The sequence below is a fragment of the Lissotriton vulgaris genome, chromosome 7 (genome assembly GCF_964263255.1).
Source record: "Lissotriton vulgaris chromosome 7, aLisVul1.2, whole genome shotgun sequence".
Taxonomy (NCBI): domain Eukaryota; kingdom Metazoa; phylum Chordata; class Amphibia; order Caudata; family Salamandridae; genus Lissotriton; species Lissotriton vulgaris.
In genome coordinates this window covers 44,564,140-44,580,205 of record NC_141695.1, presented here as the reverse complement: position 1 = coordinate 44,580,205, position 16,066 = coordinate 44,564,140, and positions in this window count along the sequence as shown.

The window sequence follows — 16,066 nt, the reverse complement described above, 5'->3', positions numbered from 1 at the left end:
TCGACTGTCCGGGGTAGTGTCATCTTTAGTGTCCAGATATCAACACAGGTTTATTCCTAAAAGGAGCACTACTGAACACATCAACAAAGTTATTACCCTGTTTGATTTGGCTGCGGTTAACAAAAAATAAATTAGCGCTTTTTCTATTAGACGCGGAAAAAGCGTTTGATCGGGTGGCATGGGAGTATTTATGGACCTTAATGGAAAAAATGGGTTTTGGTCAGAGATATGTTAAGGCCATCAAAACACTCTATCTCCAACCCAAAGCTAGGATATCCACTTTGGGCGGACTCTCCGATGTGATTAATATTACAAGAGGGACCTATCAAGGCTGCCCATGCTCCCCCCTTTTATTTGCATTATATATTAATCCTTTTATTGAGTTACTAAGTCAGAATAGGTTGATCCCCCCCCTTTATAGTTGCTGAGTTTTCTTTTTCTGTATTCGCATATGCGGACGACATAGCAGTTGTGACGGATAGCCCGGAAACTGCCAGTTTGGAAATTGAGAAGCTAGCCAAAGAATTCGGCAGGATCCACAAACAATATATAAGGGTCGCAAGCCCAAGGTTTATATTGCCCTTAAGAATTTATTACAAGATCATGGGCTGGTGGATACTTGGGGGTTGCTAAGAAATAAGGACTCTGGATATACATTCTATTCTTATCCACACAAGAAATTAGTAAGATTGGATTATTTTTTTCTACCCCGAAACTTGATTGAAGGCACGAATATTAGAACTTACCCTCGAATTTCTTCGGATCATTCCCCATTAGTGGTAGACATACATCACTTACCCAAAAGGAAGATACAAGCTAGTTTTTCATATGATCGCAAACTGGGCGTAAATATTGAATTTATTACACACATGCAGGGTTGGATCCAAACCTTTTTCGATGAAAATCGTGGTACGGCTAGCATCCCTGTGGTATGGGACACATTTAAAGCAGGGTTTAGGGGAGAATGTATTAATTTTGCATTTGGCCAGCGCAAGAAATTAAAAAGGGAACTGGATATGTTATATGAAGTGCTGAGAAATGCTGAGATTTCTTTAACCAGAAAAATTGCTTTGGGTAATGTTGATTTGGCGGAAGAGGAGAATGGGGTTATTAAAGCTAGGTCTAATATCTTGGGATTCTGGGATAAAGAAATTGCTAGAAAGTTTTTAACCTCCAAAATGACAAGCCATGAATTCGGTGAAAGAATAGGCCGGATTTTGGCGACAAAAATCCGAATGAAACATTCCGCTGAATATATAAAGGCAATGGAAGACTCTCATGGCAATATATATTACGATCAAGAAAGCATATTGGGAATTTTCCAAACTTATTATGCACAACTGTATGCGAGGGAAGACATTGTAGCGCCTGATGATAAATGGTATGATAGGATGTTCACAGATTTGAAAATATTAGACCCTGGCATAGCCGATGAACTTGACCAACCAATAACTTTGGGGGAAGTGGAAATTGCAGTGAACAGTTTAGCATTGGGTAAAGCTGCAGGGCCCGATAGGTTGCCTGCTGAAATGTATAAACGTTTTATGCATAACATCAAGGATGAGCTACACCGGGTAATTTTAGCTGCTCAAGGTGGCAATCCCCCTGCTACATGGGCCGAAGCAACAATTGTAGTGTTCTGTAAAAAAGATAAACCTACTGATAGGGTAGGGTCTTATAGACCTATATCCCTGTTGAATGTGGACAATAAGATCTACTCAAAGATATTGGCTATTCGACTGTCCGGGGTAGTGTCATCTTTAGTGTCCAGATATTAACACAGGTTTATTCCTAAAAGGAGCACTACTGAACACATCAACAAAGTTATTACCCTGTTTGATTTGGCTGCGGTTAACAAAAAAAAAATTAGCGCTTTTTCTATTAGACGCGGAAAAAGCGTTTGATCGGGTGGCATGGGAGTATTTATGGACCTTAATGGAAAAAATGGGTTTTGGTCAGAGATATGTTAAGGCCATCAAAACACTCTATCTCCAACCCAAAGCTAGGATATCCACTTTGGGCGGACTCTCCGATGTGATTAATATTACAAGAGGGACCCGTCAAGGCTGCCCATGCTCCCCCCTTTTATTTGCATTATATATTAATCCTTTTATTGAGTTACTAAGTCAGAATAGGTTGATCCCCCCCTTTATAGTTGCTGAGTTTTCTTTTTCTGTATTCGCATATGCGGACGACATAGCAGTTGTGACGGATAGCCCGGAAACTGCCAGTTTGGAAATTGAGAAGCTAGCCAAAGAATTCGGCAGGATAACGGGATATAAACTTAATGCTTCTAAAACACAAATACTTTGTTCCGGTGCCATAACTTGGGGGGATGAAAGGGTGGTTGAGGAAGCTACATACTTAGGAATACGCATTAAAACGGATATGGATGAGTTGGTTAATGCTAACTGGAGTAATGTTTTCCATAAAATCAAAACCTCCTTGGAGAAATGGGAGCGGTTATATTTGACTATTATTGGTAGGACTAACGTCATCAAAATGAATGTTCTCCCGAAAATTCTTTATTTATTCCGATCAATACCCCTGGATTTTCCGAAACCTAAATTACAGGCGTTACAATCTCTTTGCGGTAAATTTATTTGGAGTCCCGGAAAACCCAGGCGGGCAATGAAACATCTTACCTTACCAATTGAAAGGGGCGGAATGGGGGTATAGATTTTTTCTTGTATTATGTAGTATGTTTTTTGTTAAAAATGAGATTTTTGTTAATAAGAGATGCCAAGGAGGACATGCATAACTATCCCTCTATATTTGAGATTTTGATGGGGTCACAAACCAAACAAGTGTTTTTTAATGAAATAGATGGCAATTATTACAAAAGGACACGATTCAAGGTTCTTATAGGTGCTCATAAAGTTTGGAAATGGGTGGCCCGGCTCATTGATGTACGGAAAGTCTCATATTATACTCCATATTGTTTGGTTAGTTTTCTACCCATGATATTCTCGGATGGTGTGGCTCGGAAACTGCAAAAAAAAGGGGTATTCAGGTTGGGAGATTTTTTTCCGAATGCAGGAGAGTGTAAATCGTTCTCAGAAATGAGTGAAGAATTTGGGTTGACCAGGGATTTCTTCTTTAAGTTCTTACAGATACGAGATTATTTTAATAGACACAAAATTTCTTTAAGGGAGCATAAAATCGTAGAAGGTATAACACAACAAGTTAAGATAGGGGTTCTCTATCGCATGTTTTTGGAAGAAAAAACTGATGATTTAGACAAAGTACAAGGAAAATGGAGGGAACTACTGGGAGACAATGATATTGAAGTGGGAAATCTGATTTTGATGTCTAAAGATGCACTCATGTCCGCTAACTTAAAAGCGCAATTTTTTAAAAGCCTCTTTGATTTATATTATACACCGGTTTGAATGCTAAAGTGGGGAAGAGGTCATGATGGCAAATGTTTTCGTTGTAAAATGGACAATGCAGACTGTATACATATTTTTTTTTCTTGCCCTATATTAGGGAGATTCATTCAAGATATTGAAAAGTTTGTATCTATTATCCTAAAGGTTAATCTAAAAATTACTCCTTCAATGATGATTTTAGGAAAGACTCCTGAGGATGGCCAAAATAAGGAAATCACTGGTTGGCGACAGTTTATTTTTGTTATAATGACAGTCGCTAGATTATGTATTGCGGCAGAATGGCTTCAAGAAAAACCTCCATTATTTCAACAATGGCAAGCTCGATTATATAAATTGTATAAGTTAGAGTGGAGTCTATTTTCGTTATCTGAATCAAGAAGAAAAAAAAGATTGGGATTGAAAATTTGGGGGGCTTTTTCTGATTTTTATGAGACTTAAGTATTAATAATGATGTGGCTATAGTTATGTGTATCTACCATTGTGTAGCTTTACCCTTTACTTATTTGTAAGTTGTACTTGAGTATGTGCACTTGTGTTTTTCATTTCCCCAAGGTTGGAAATTTGTTTTGAATTATGAATTATGTATTGTGTGACGGTTATCTTGTGTATCTTGTATGTTCATGTTTTTTTTCTTTTTTGACGTGTTCCAATAAAAAAAAAAAAAAAAAAAAAGAGATTGCCTGTTGCACTGTGACCTTCCACCTGTGCGCAATTCTTGTGCGTGGACTCGTCACCTTTATTTTTCCTTCATGATAGTTTAGTTTCCAGTATTTAGTTTGCAAGTTTTCCAAGCGTGGGTTTTATTGTTGTGATGTTGCTACTTTAAAGGTTTATTCTATCAGTGTCTATTCTTACCTGTGCACAGTCAATTAGGGAATTGTAAGCACTCTATTCACCCGTGAGAGTCTCAAGGTGTGAAAGGGTCTAATGCGCAGAATAGTCATACATTTTCTGGCATTGGGTTTGGTTTTATTTTTATTCTGGTGCGCAAGTTTTCTGCGGAAGAGGACTTGATATTGTCATTTACATTATAAGTTCCAATGACAATGTGTGTTTTCACATGTTGCGCAAGGTTCTTGAACGTGGATTCCTCACTTATTTATTGTCATGCTAGTTTTATTTTTAGATTTAGTTTATACACAAGTTGGGTATAGTTTTCACCCATCCATTGATTTTCACTAGATGCCTTATCTGCAGGGATGGTGTGATGGGTACATTCCACCCATTTATTTCTTGTCAGGTTTAGTGGTTTTTGTTTGCATGTGTTGAGTAGCACAGTCCTGTATGGTGTGTTTTTTGGAAGTACCTTGTTTTGTCTTTGAGGTAGTGTCTCTTACTTTTTATGGTCGGTGTTCTGTGTTCTTTCTCATTTCCATGCTAGTCTGGACAGCTGGTGTGTTGTGGTGGTCACTCAGAGCGTCATGTTGTTCGAATGCGTCTACTTGGTACGCATGTGGAGGGAAATATGTATTTTCATATGTTTCCTTCCTTATTTGGATGGTAATTTTGGACTGTTTTCCATCTTCAGCCCTTTAATATGTTAGATTTACCTTTATATAAGAGCATCATTGGCATCTTGCATTTTTGTTTGTCATTTTTATTTGCTCTGCAAAGGGGAGAGATGTGTGTCACTTTTGGTATATGTAAGTCAATCTTACATCTTACAATTTGCAATCTTTTCTTTGAATTTTATTTTATGTATTGGTATGCATGTCCTCTCATGAAATACATTGTATTCCATCACATCAAGTTTTCCATGTTGCAATAGCAGCATTTTCACATTGCAAGTTTCTTTATGTAATTGCTATGCTTCCTTCTTGTATCCACAATTTAATATGTGATATGTAAAGGGGAAGAAGTAGTGTATCTCATTTATGGTATTATGCATCTTTCCTGTTTCTCTGCCCTGGCTGCTCAGCCAGTGTGAATGTGCTGAGTGGAATGTTGGTGTGCCTGGTGATGGAATGGAATGTGAGGATGCCTGTGATGTGGAGTGTCACGTTGGACTATGGGCTGAGCAGCGGGGAGGCCGCTCCCGGCGGGGCTAGATACAGATCTACTACAAGACCATCTTAAGAACTAACAGCCTGATTCATCAAGCAGAAATCGGCTCGCAAAGGGCCAGATTCTGAGAATCTGGCCCTTTGCAAGCGCTATTTTTGCATTTGGGATTCATCATCCCAAATGCAAAAATCGTTAATAGCGATTACGCTATTTTGCGAGGATTTACATTTAAGGAGTCGCTATTTGAGATTCCTTAAATGCAATTCATCATCTATTTAAAATTTGCGAATTCGCAATTTTGGTCCGCAATTTACCGCGAGGTCAAACCTCGTAGTAAATAGCAAAAACTCAGAAAAATGCTTTTAAAAGCATTTTTCTGAGTTGCATGTTGCACACACACATGTCCTTTGGACATGTGTGTGCGCAACACCTGTTTAAATTAGCATTTAAGGGGTGCTACAGGGTGTCCTCTGGACACCCCTGGCACCCTTTAAATCGCTATCTTATTTGCGATTAGCTAATTGCTAATCGCAAATCAGGAATACTCCCCGTTCATTCCTATGGGCTTTTTGGCCCATAGGAATGAATGGGGAGTTATTCCTTATTTGCGATTAGCAATTTGCTAATCGCAAATAAGGAATCTGTAGGAATCGCACATAATTTTGCAATTCCTACATGAATCCCGTTTTGCAAGTCTGGAATAGCGATTCCTTATGATTCGCTATTTCAGACTCGCAAAACCTCCCAATGATGAATCAGGCTGATAGTATAATAAACCGTATTCTACTTCTTGGCCACTGATTTCATTCAGTATAACAAAGGTGTAAATCTGGCAATGTTTCAAATTACTACACCTCCACAAGGAAGGCATAAGTGAGGCCCAATGAGGAGAAAAAAACAGTATTTTTCCTAATTTGTCCCCTTTATTGTGTGTGCTGCATTCACCAGCAGACATAGACAGAGGAAATCACCTCCATTGATTATTTTTGTGCAGGAAGGTGTCTCTTCCGGCACAAAAACAATCATCCCTACAATGCAGGTACCTTTTACCATGGTGAAAGAGTGCCTGCATTGGTGCAAGGCAGCCCTTTGAGCACCAGTGCAAGGAGGAAGGACAGGAATGCACTGTATCTAATGTATATGGTATACTCCTACCATTTTCGTTTGATGTAGGGCTGAACAGCAGGAAGGGTTGCAGTGCTGGCCTATGACAAAAAAATGTAAATAAGGCCCTAAGCTTGTTCTCCCTCTGTGTGACCTTGTGTTTTACTATGAAAAAAAGTGAATGGCTGAATATGATTTCTGAAAGGATCAAAAATGGAAGTGCCAGATTTCACTATAGGAAATATATCCTTTTTTCTGCATCCACATGGAATATGAGATTGCCCCCTTTTAACACTTTTGAAACATATTATCTCCTGTCTGTTTTGGAACTTGACAATGTTCACTACATTTTTCAGGGCCATACTCTCATAATAATAATCCTTCTCCTGTCCTACCCCAATTTCTAACAGCAAAAAATGTTCTAGGCTGATGGTTTTTCTGCAGTCTAAAGTGTTAAGAACCACCTATGGATAGAGGGCATCCGTTTTGGACGGGACATCCATAAAATCAGCTTATATGCAGATGACGTCATCCTATCATTGACGAACCTGCACACCTCTTTACCGGCACTGCTCGGTGAACTAGAGAGCTTTGGGAAAACCTCTGGCTTTAATGTGAACCTGAGCAAATCACAGATCCTGAATCTATCCACCCCCGGGCGTGTGAAGAAAACCTGCAGAATAGATCCCCCTTGCAATGGGCGAATCAATCGATAACGTATCTTGGTATTGTTCTAGCCCTGACATTCCTAAGACCCTCGCATTGAATTACACTGTGCTTATTTATCAGACAACAAAGGCGTTGGATGGATGGTCCCGCCTGAAACTGGTCTGGTCCGGTCGCATTGCAGCAGTAAAAATGGCAGTGCTTCCATGCATTCTATTTATTTTCCTGACACTGGCGCTGGTCCCGCCACTGAAAGCCTTGCACACACTACAATTGGCTATCAATAAGTTTATCTGAGGAGGGAAAAAGCCGCTGCTGCCCATTGCCCAACTAATGCAGCCCAAACTTGAGGGAGGGCTGCGTTTGCCATTGGTCCACAAGTATCTGCAAGCAACACATTTTCGCTACATTGACGAATGGAACTGCCCTCGCTCCGAAAAACACTAGACCAAACAGTGGCAGGTCCGAATATCTGGTGAGAGGCTTGGCTTCCACTCAAGCACGGAGCTCGGGGTCTGTATTTCTCCCCAGTCACCTCCACTATTTTGAAAGTAAGGGATGCAGTAGCTAATAAGAAGGACCTCTCGACATTTCCTTCCCCGATGTACCCAATAGTGGATAATCTTGACTTCCCCCCGGGCTGCAAATCTGAGGTCTTCCAGAGATGGAGAGAACTGGGATGCAAGCGGTGGCCTTGCTGTTTGTTCCAGAAGGGGTTATCCCATTTGAACAGCTGAGACAGGACTATGAACTCTCCCTGACTGATGGTTTCCACTATCTACAATTAAGATACTGGGTCACCTCCCCGGGATATCACGCAGCGGCCTCTCATGACATTTGAGAAATGGCTAGTGCGCAAAAAGGACAATAAACACTTAATTTCAGAACTTTACTCCATGCTTGCTACAAGGAGGGAGGGAGGACGCATCAAGGGACAATTGCGCTGGGAGGAGGAGTTGGGTAGGGCCCTCTCAAATAAAGATTGGGAGAACAGTCACTTCAGGCACACCACACAGTGCACAGTATGGCAGGGACCGAATCAGCCTACAAATTAATAAAATACTGGTATCTAACACTGGCCCGCATTCATAGCTGGGAAAAAAGCAGCTCTGAGAAATGCTGGAGGGGATGTAACCTTGCGGGCTCCTTGGCGCACCTACTATTGCCCAAGACTGGGGCAGTTTTGGGAGCTACTCTTGGATGATATTGATGCATCTTTTGATACTATGCTCCTACGCTTCCCAGCATACATCTTAGTAGGGCTGCAGCATCCTCTAACTTTTCCCCTGCGCTCCCTGAAGAGGAAACACATGGCACTGGCATTACTGGCGGTGCATCAAGTAATTCAGTCTTAGTGGGGCAACGTACCTGCTCCAGCAGCTCGCACAGCATGGCTGCATAAACTAAGGTTAAACTTAGCCATGCAATGCCTCTCCTTGGTTGCGGATTATTAAGAGAAGGAAAATGCAGTGATGTGGGCCCCTTTTATCCAGATTCTGTCAGCAGACATCCGGGAGGTGACATGTCCTAAATATCCACAAATGCTATGATTGCTCCCTAGAGATAGGGGGGAGATGATACGACCCCGTAAGAGGGATCCAAGGCCCTGAAGTGACCTATGGGCAAGGCGTGAGCCATATGATTTAGCTAGACTGGTGCAGTGTTTGGGTGAGTTGGAGGGTGGCTTTCTTCTATTCTGTTAATGTTATGTTTGATGATTATGTTGTTGTGCTCTTTTTTTTGTCTTGGTTTCATAAAATGATCCTAATAATGCCGCTAGCCCCCGGGTTGTAGGCGCAGAAGCAGTGTCCGACCCATACTTTGACCTTTGCTGCCACTCAAGAGGTTGTAGGCACTCAGCTGTGTAATTGAAGATTTGGATCGCCTTTAATAAAAATAATGGTTCCATAAAGTGATAGGAACTCCAGTAATCCTTCTGAGAATCAGAATCTGAATAATTTGGTTACATATTGCTATCTCTGCTCAAGTCAATTTAATTTTCACCTGTGGTACACTTGAAACTTATGACTATGTAGTATGCTTTTCCTCTCCCTCTCTGCACTATGCTATTCCCCTTTCACCTCTGTCCTAGTCATAAATGACTCAATTTCTTCATTATCTTGGATTTCAATAATACAGTGACCAAAGAGTTCCTTACTCACTCCATATAAAAGTTACAATTAATGATACCTTGTGAGTCAAGTGAAATGCACATTCGTTGTAAATACAAATGAAACCCCTATAAGTTCTGTTAGAGCCTTGTTTAATTAGCAAATTCAAAATCCATAATCTTTTTATTTTAGCGCTGGTATAGAGTTATCTAGCTTTCAATGTCATTATACAATTGTGAACATCTTTTGGTTGTAGTTTCTCAGTCTTGTTAGTCCCGTTTAGCTGGACCGATAGCGTTGTGATATTCCCATGCCACTGACATACACGTCATCCTTACATGGCGATGCCAGTTTTCGTTCATTGCTGTTGCTTTCCTTGCTCCGTACTTCACCTAAAACATATTGGCCTCTTGCTTAGTTGGCCCATTGAAATTTTGGACTCGTTAGTTAAACTGTTCGATTGATATAGTTTGAATCTTACCAATTTATGGTATATCGAACTACAGGAATATAAGAATGAAGCTAGTGTAGTAATACTTTACTCTCTGGCCAGGTTGGCCGCAAGTTTCAAGAATGATGTTGAATAAGTCGTAATTCCACATTGTAATTACGGATAAAAAGAAGTGTTTATGTGTTTCTTCCTGGGGGATAGTTTCGTCCTCCTTTCACCATGCCTGTTCTTTACTTGGGGGGAGGGGGCAGGAGATGGAGAGGGCTAGGGTTCTTCCATTTTTCCTTCTTTTTCTTCTTCATTTCTTGGTTTCTTTTACAATCATTGTCTCTTTAGTCATTTACAGTTTTTTTCACTTATTTGTCCCTACTATGGGAATATTGTTCATCACTTCCATATCCATGATAGCCCAGTTAATACTCAACAAAAGTACAATGACTTCTACTTCTGTATCACTAGTAGTTAACTTTATAATAATATCAAGAAGATGCTTCCCTTATGGAAACCATGCCCTAGCCAATGGGCATTGAAGATCTCTATTTATCCTTATAGTTATCCCTAAGAGATATGTAGAAAAACACCCACAATGGATGCACACATACTGTTCAATCTTAAGTTACCACATATAATCATACCTGATGTCCTCGACCAAAATAAATAGTAAAATATTATCCCTGAATGTAAAAGGCATCAATAACCCAGTCAAGAGAAGGAAGATAATTGATTATATATATAAACGGAAACATGATATTATTCTCCTCCAAGAAACAAAGATTGATTCCAAAGAATTCAACTTACTTAAAAATAACTTCTACTGGGAGGTAACAGGTTCTTCTGCCTTAGGCAAGAAAAATGGGGTACTAAGACTCATTGCAAAGAAAGGAAACATCGACCTAGTTACAAGCACAGTAGATTCACAAGGCAGATGGGTCATTTTGAAATTGATTAAATATGACACATAATTTGACATCACAAACATATATGCACGACCACTTTGACCCTGGTTTCTGGAAAGAGCTCACAAAGCAACTCAAGACAATCCCTGACACAGCCATGTATATACTTGTGGAAGACTTCAATCTACCTCTAGATCCAGCTCTGGATAGAAACTCACTCTGTCCTTTCTGAGCCAATAAATCAGGCAAACGTCTTAGAAACATGTTATTATACGTTATGTTAATAAGGTTTTAAAGCGCACTTCTACCCAAAGGTGTCATGGCACTGAGCCGTGCCTAACGGGTTACCAGAAATAAATATGGCTATTCAGAAAACAGCCAAGTTTTTAACCCCCTCCTGAAGGAGAGGATCTCAGTAGCATTCCTGAGATATACTGGTAGGTTGTTCCAAGCTTTAGCAGCATAAGCGATGAAACTTCTGCCACCCTAATTGAATTTTTTAACTCTGGCGGCCACTTGCTTCTCCTCCGCAGAACGATGTGTTCTCCCGGGGACATACCATTGAATGCGATTCCTCAGATCTTCAAGGCCCCTGCCTGTCAGAGACTTAAAAACTGTGCAAAGTGCTTTGAATTGTGCAAGCTGTTTTACTGGGAGCCAGTGGAGCTACCTAAGTTCCTTCCTAACAGAGAAAAAGCTAGGTGTGCCGGTTAACAACCAGGCTTCCGCATTTCTGCACCAGCTGGAGTCTGTTTAAATGTTTCTTTTCAATGTTCAGATACAGACTATTAAAATAGTGCAACCAAGACAAAATGAGCGCTGTAACTGCCGTCCTAAAACTATCCTCAGCTATAAAGAATTTTACTTTCCTCAAAACTCTTAGATAAAAGCTTGTTGAAACAACTCTGTTAACCTGTTCCCCAAAAGTAAGTTTATTATCCCTGATCACCCCTAAAATCTTGGCTTTCCTAGTAGGGGCCGGGGGCATTCCCATTTCTTCCGGCCACCAGTCAGGGGTCCAGATGTTAGTGTTGTAAAATAAAACAGCGATAGTGTTAAGCATTCACTGAAGACATGCTATTGTGTCTTTGTTTGAGTTTTCCCTCTCGTACTTGAAATACGGCCAGACTCCATTTTGTTTTCTGGCGTCCATCTTGTATGCTATACATTGCCATGTGCTCTCCACGAGGCGAGTCCTACCTCACTGACTGTCACCCCTGAAAATTGCCCAGCAACAGACTATAAATAGTTCTTTGTGCGTCTAGCGCATGCCCAGTAGGAGTCACATCTGTTTTTGATTAGCGTAGAATGGAATGTGCACTCGGCGGGTTTCAAGAACCGTTAACTCCACCCATGTATCGATCATGTTCAAGAAATGTCCATATATGGTTGTAAATCGTGCTTTTGAGCTGTAACCACCTACTTATGAGCCCCTTCTTTGCGTATAAAAGGGGAACGCATGTCTGAGTTCTTTGTGCTACCTTGTACAGTACTGTAGAGTGTTTTGTGGGCTGTAGTACCTCCTTTAAAGGTTTATTAAACTATGGCTTTGTATTTCCAGTTTCTGTGCCAATTTCTTTCGTAGTCTGAGGACTTCGTGCACAGAAGTGCGAACACTTTGCTCTCGCAGGCCTTGCTGAGGCCTGTACTCATCAATTGGCGCCCGTCACGTGGGGCTCATCGATGACTCGGATGCTCGAAGGACTGGTCGTGACGAAGGATTGGAACCTTGCCAGGGACGTTATCACTGCTTGTGGCACCTTTAGTCCTGGCATCCCGAGGTATTCTTCCTTCCCTTCCGATCTGACCATCTGGGTGGCGCCGGTCATCGACTGAGACCTCTTCTGTCGGTTTGCCGCATAGTGGCCGTTTGGGCGATTTTGGAACTTGGCAGTTGGAATCTGGACGCTCTTGATTGGAAAGAATCGTTGTACGGTACTTGCTGCGAGCTTTTGGTAGTCTTGATTGGCAAGGCAGTTTTAGGATACGCTTGCCGTGACTAATTTGTTTGTTTGTTTGAGTTGACTAGTCATATTGTTTGGTTTTTAAATTGGGGTATATATGTGTTGCAACTCATATAGGCAGGTAATGTGGAGATATTTCTCCTGATCCTTGGATTTGAGCGGCGCAATGTTTTAAGTGCCATTTTTAATTATAATATTGCATAGTTTGCACTATTTTTAGACATGCCTGTTTTTAGCGCACTCCGTAAGTGGTGCTGCTGTTTTGGAAATGACCGGTTGATACTAGAAGAATCACAGCCAGCTCCCCCGGAAGGGACGCCGAATAGGGACATGTATGTAAAATTTGGTCTTTCCCCCATTACGTACAGCATGTTATGGCGGAAATATACCAAAAAGGATCCTGAGTTACGATGGCCTATGTATGGATCATTTGATTTGCGGAAATTGAGTATGTGGAGCAGTGTATGTGTAAGCGGAGAGTGAGACAAGATATGTTTGAGTGTATACGTATGTGGGTGACAGAGATACAAGAGCGTGAGTAGCATGAGCAGGCACTGATTGAGAAGGAGCAACGTAAGAATGAGCGTCAGAAAGCGCATGAGGTGAAAAAGCGTGAAGCAAAGGAATTAGAAGAGAAACAGGAGACAGAACGTCGGTTGCAAATATCTGGCTAGTATCCTGTTCGACAGCCTCTTTATCCTGTCCTTAATAAATCGGATGTTGATTTTTCATTATTAGATCGCTCTCTGCCCCCGTACGCTGGCCCGTCTGCCCCGAGAGGAGGAGATCAGGATTTTGGTCCGCCCGGGCAGAAAGTGGATACGCGGTCTATGTTGTCGATCGAGCGTATGGCTGATCTCGGTAAGATTGCTTATCGGGTCAATAAAGATACTGTCTCCCTGAAAGATTTATTGGAAGAGCTTGAATCATGGGAGGATAGGGAGAAACTATACTTTACTGAATTTGTTTCTATTGAAGTAGTAACAGCTTTTCGGAAACATTCTGATGTCCTTGAACCAGAGGATGTGATTTCCGATTCTAAAGAAATACGTAAAGGTCTTTTTCTTCCTTCTCAGGTGCCTGATGCGATCCGATGGATATTTGCGTTGCGCGATGAGATGTTCCGGCTACTGGATGAAGTGCGGAAAAGGAAAGCCGGCGACGAGAACACGAATCCGAGTGGCGGCGGGAAGCAGTCATCCATCTTTTATTCAGATAAGATCGACGCAGTGCATGTTAAACCGATGCGGGAGGTGGCGCCTTTCTATGTTCCCCTTAAAGGAGCGGGTACTAGTATGGATAGAGGGTCAGCTGATGCTCAAGGGTATTTCATTTATAACTGGGTTTATACTCCTTGGAATAGAACTGATGTTATGGCATTAAAAGCGGCATTACCTGATCCACGAAAGAATCCCGCAGCCTTTTACAAGGAAGTTGAGGGGGCCCTAAATTCCTGTACTATGACCCTAGCAGATATTGATTTATTTTTCGGGCTTATATTACCCCCAGATATGTGGAGATCTATACAAAAGGTAGATGACCTTCAGACATTTAAACTTAAATGGGCAGATCTTGACGATGAGGATAGAGAAAGGAAACCTGCACAGAAACCGCCCCAGTCGATTTTAGACCTTCCCGCTGCTATTTTGACTAAATTAAAAACGCTCATCCCCCCTAAAAAGATTGATTGGACCATGTTAACGTCATGTAAACAGAAAGTAGACGAATCAGTTTCAGATTTCTTTACACGATTTGAGAAAACTTTTCATGATTTCAGCGGCCAGTCACTCACGGACAACACGGGTCGACATCTTTTTTTTGATAAATATGTTTCGAACTTATTACCGGGAGTAGCAGCTCGATTGAAAGCGAGTGAAAGCTCTTGGACGACTTCGTCGCCAGCATCCCTCCTGACGATGGCTCAGTATTACGAGCGTCAGGAACTAGAAGCGAAAGGTAGTGAGGAAAAGAAATCTAAAGAATTAAAAACAAAGGTTATGTTAGCGCAAGTGTATGGGCCACCTCGTAGAGGTAATGATAGAGGTAGCAGAAATTTCTAGGCTTCTTCCTCTTCGGGCCGTACTGATGTGGCCCGGGATCAATGTGCATATTGTAGGCAGAGAGGCCATTGGGCGAATGAGTGTCCATTGTTGCGTGCACAGCGGCAAGAGCGGGGGCAGGTATTCACGAGGGGTAGAGGAGTTTCTTCAGGCCCTAGGGGCAATACGAATGATCGAGCTAGGTTTGATGCTAGTATGCGACCGGGAGATGTGTCCAATGTTTTTGATCGACAAAATCAATACCAAATGTCTGATTATGTACCTCCTGAACAGCACGATTCACAGTATGCATAGGATTTCGTAGGATGGGGTAGGAAATCAGTTGAAGTGCCAGTAGATCAGATGGGTCCTTATGTTACAGCAAATGTTTTGGGTTCTACTGATCGGTTCCTGGTAGATACAGGGGCTACTCGTAGCGCTTTGTCTAAAAAATTGGTTCCGAGGGCTCCCCTGGCTGGCTTAACAATTACGTCAATAGGGTTCGATGGAACGCCTTCTGTTAGCCCACTATCACAACCTCTTGCACTTTATGTAGATCAGTTTGCTGCACCATGTCCACTTTTGCTTTTCCCGAACACGCCTGATAACATTGTGGGCCTGGATATGCTCAAGCATTTTCGAGCTTCGATACGATGCTCCCCTGAAGGAGTACGTGTCATCTTAAATGACAATTATCCGACAATGGAGAGGGTGTACATGATTAAAGAAGATGCTGCACTGGCCTCTTTACCTCATACCTTGTGGGCCACTTCGGATACTGATGTGGGATGGATGATCATTCCTCCGATGCACATTAGTGTAAAGGAGGGAGCGATGTTGCCGCGCCTGCCTCAGTATCGAATCTCACAGGAGCGGGAGGAGGCGCTAATACAGATAGTGCAGGATCTGATTAAAGTAGGGGTTGTTGAAGAAGTCCCATACAATGTGTGTAACAGCCCTATACTACCGATTTTGAAGAAAGACACTGACACTAGGATTTATAGATTTATTATCGATTTGAGGGAGGTCAACAAGATAGTGATACCTCAATACCCAGTGGTTTCTGACATTACGACACTTCTTACTCTGGTCCCGCCAACTGCAACAACGTTCTCAGTCATAGACTTGCAGAACGCTTTCTTTTCGATCCCTATTCATCCTGATAGCCGATATCTTTTCGGATTCACTTTGAATAATAGATCGTACAGATTTTGTAGAGTTCCTCAAGGCTATACTGAGAGTCCCAGCATTTATAGTCATGCGTTGAAGAGACAATTGGATTGTTTTACCTGAAGGTGTGGTGCTTATACAATATGTCGAAGACATCTTTTTGCAGCCGACACCCCAGAACAATGTGAGGAGTGTACATTGTCTTTGCTCACCTTTTTGACATCTCACAATCACAAAGTATCGAAAAAGAAACTGCAATATTGTAGACC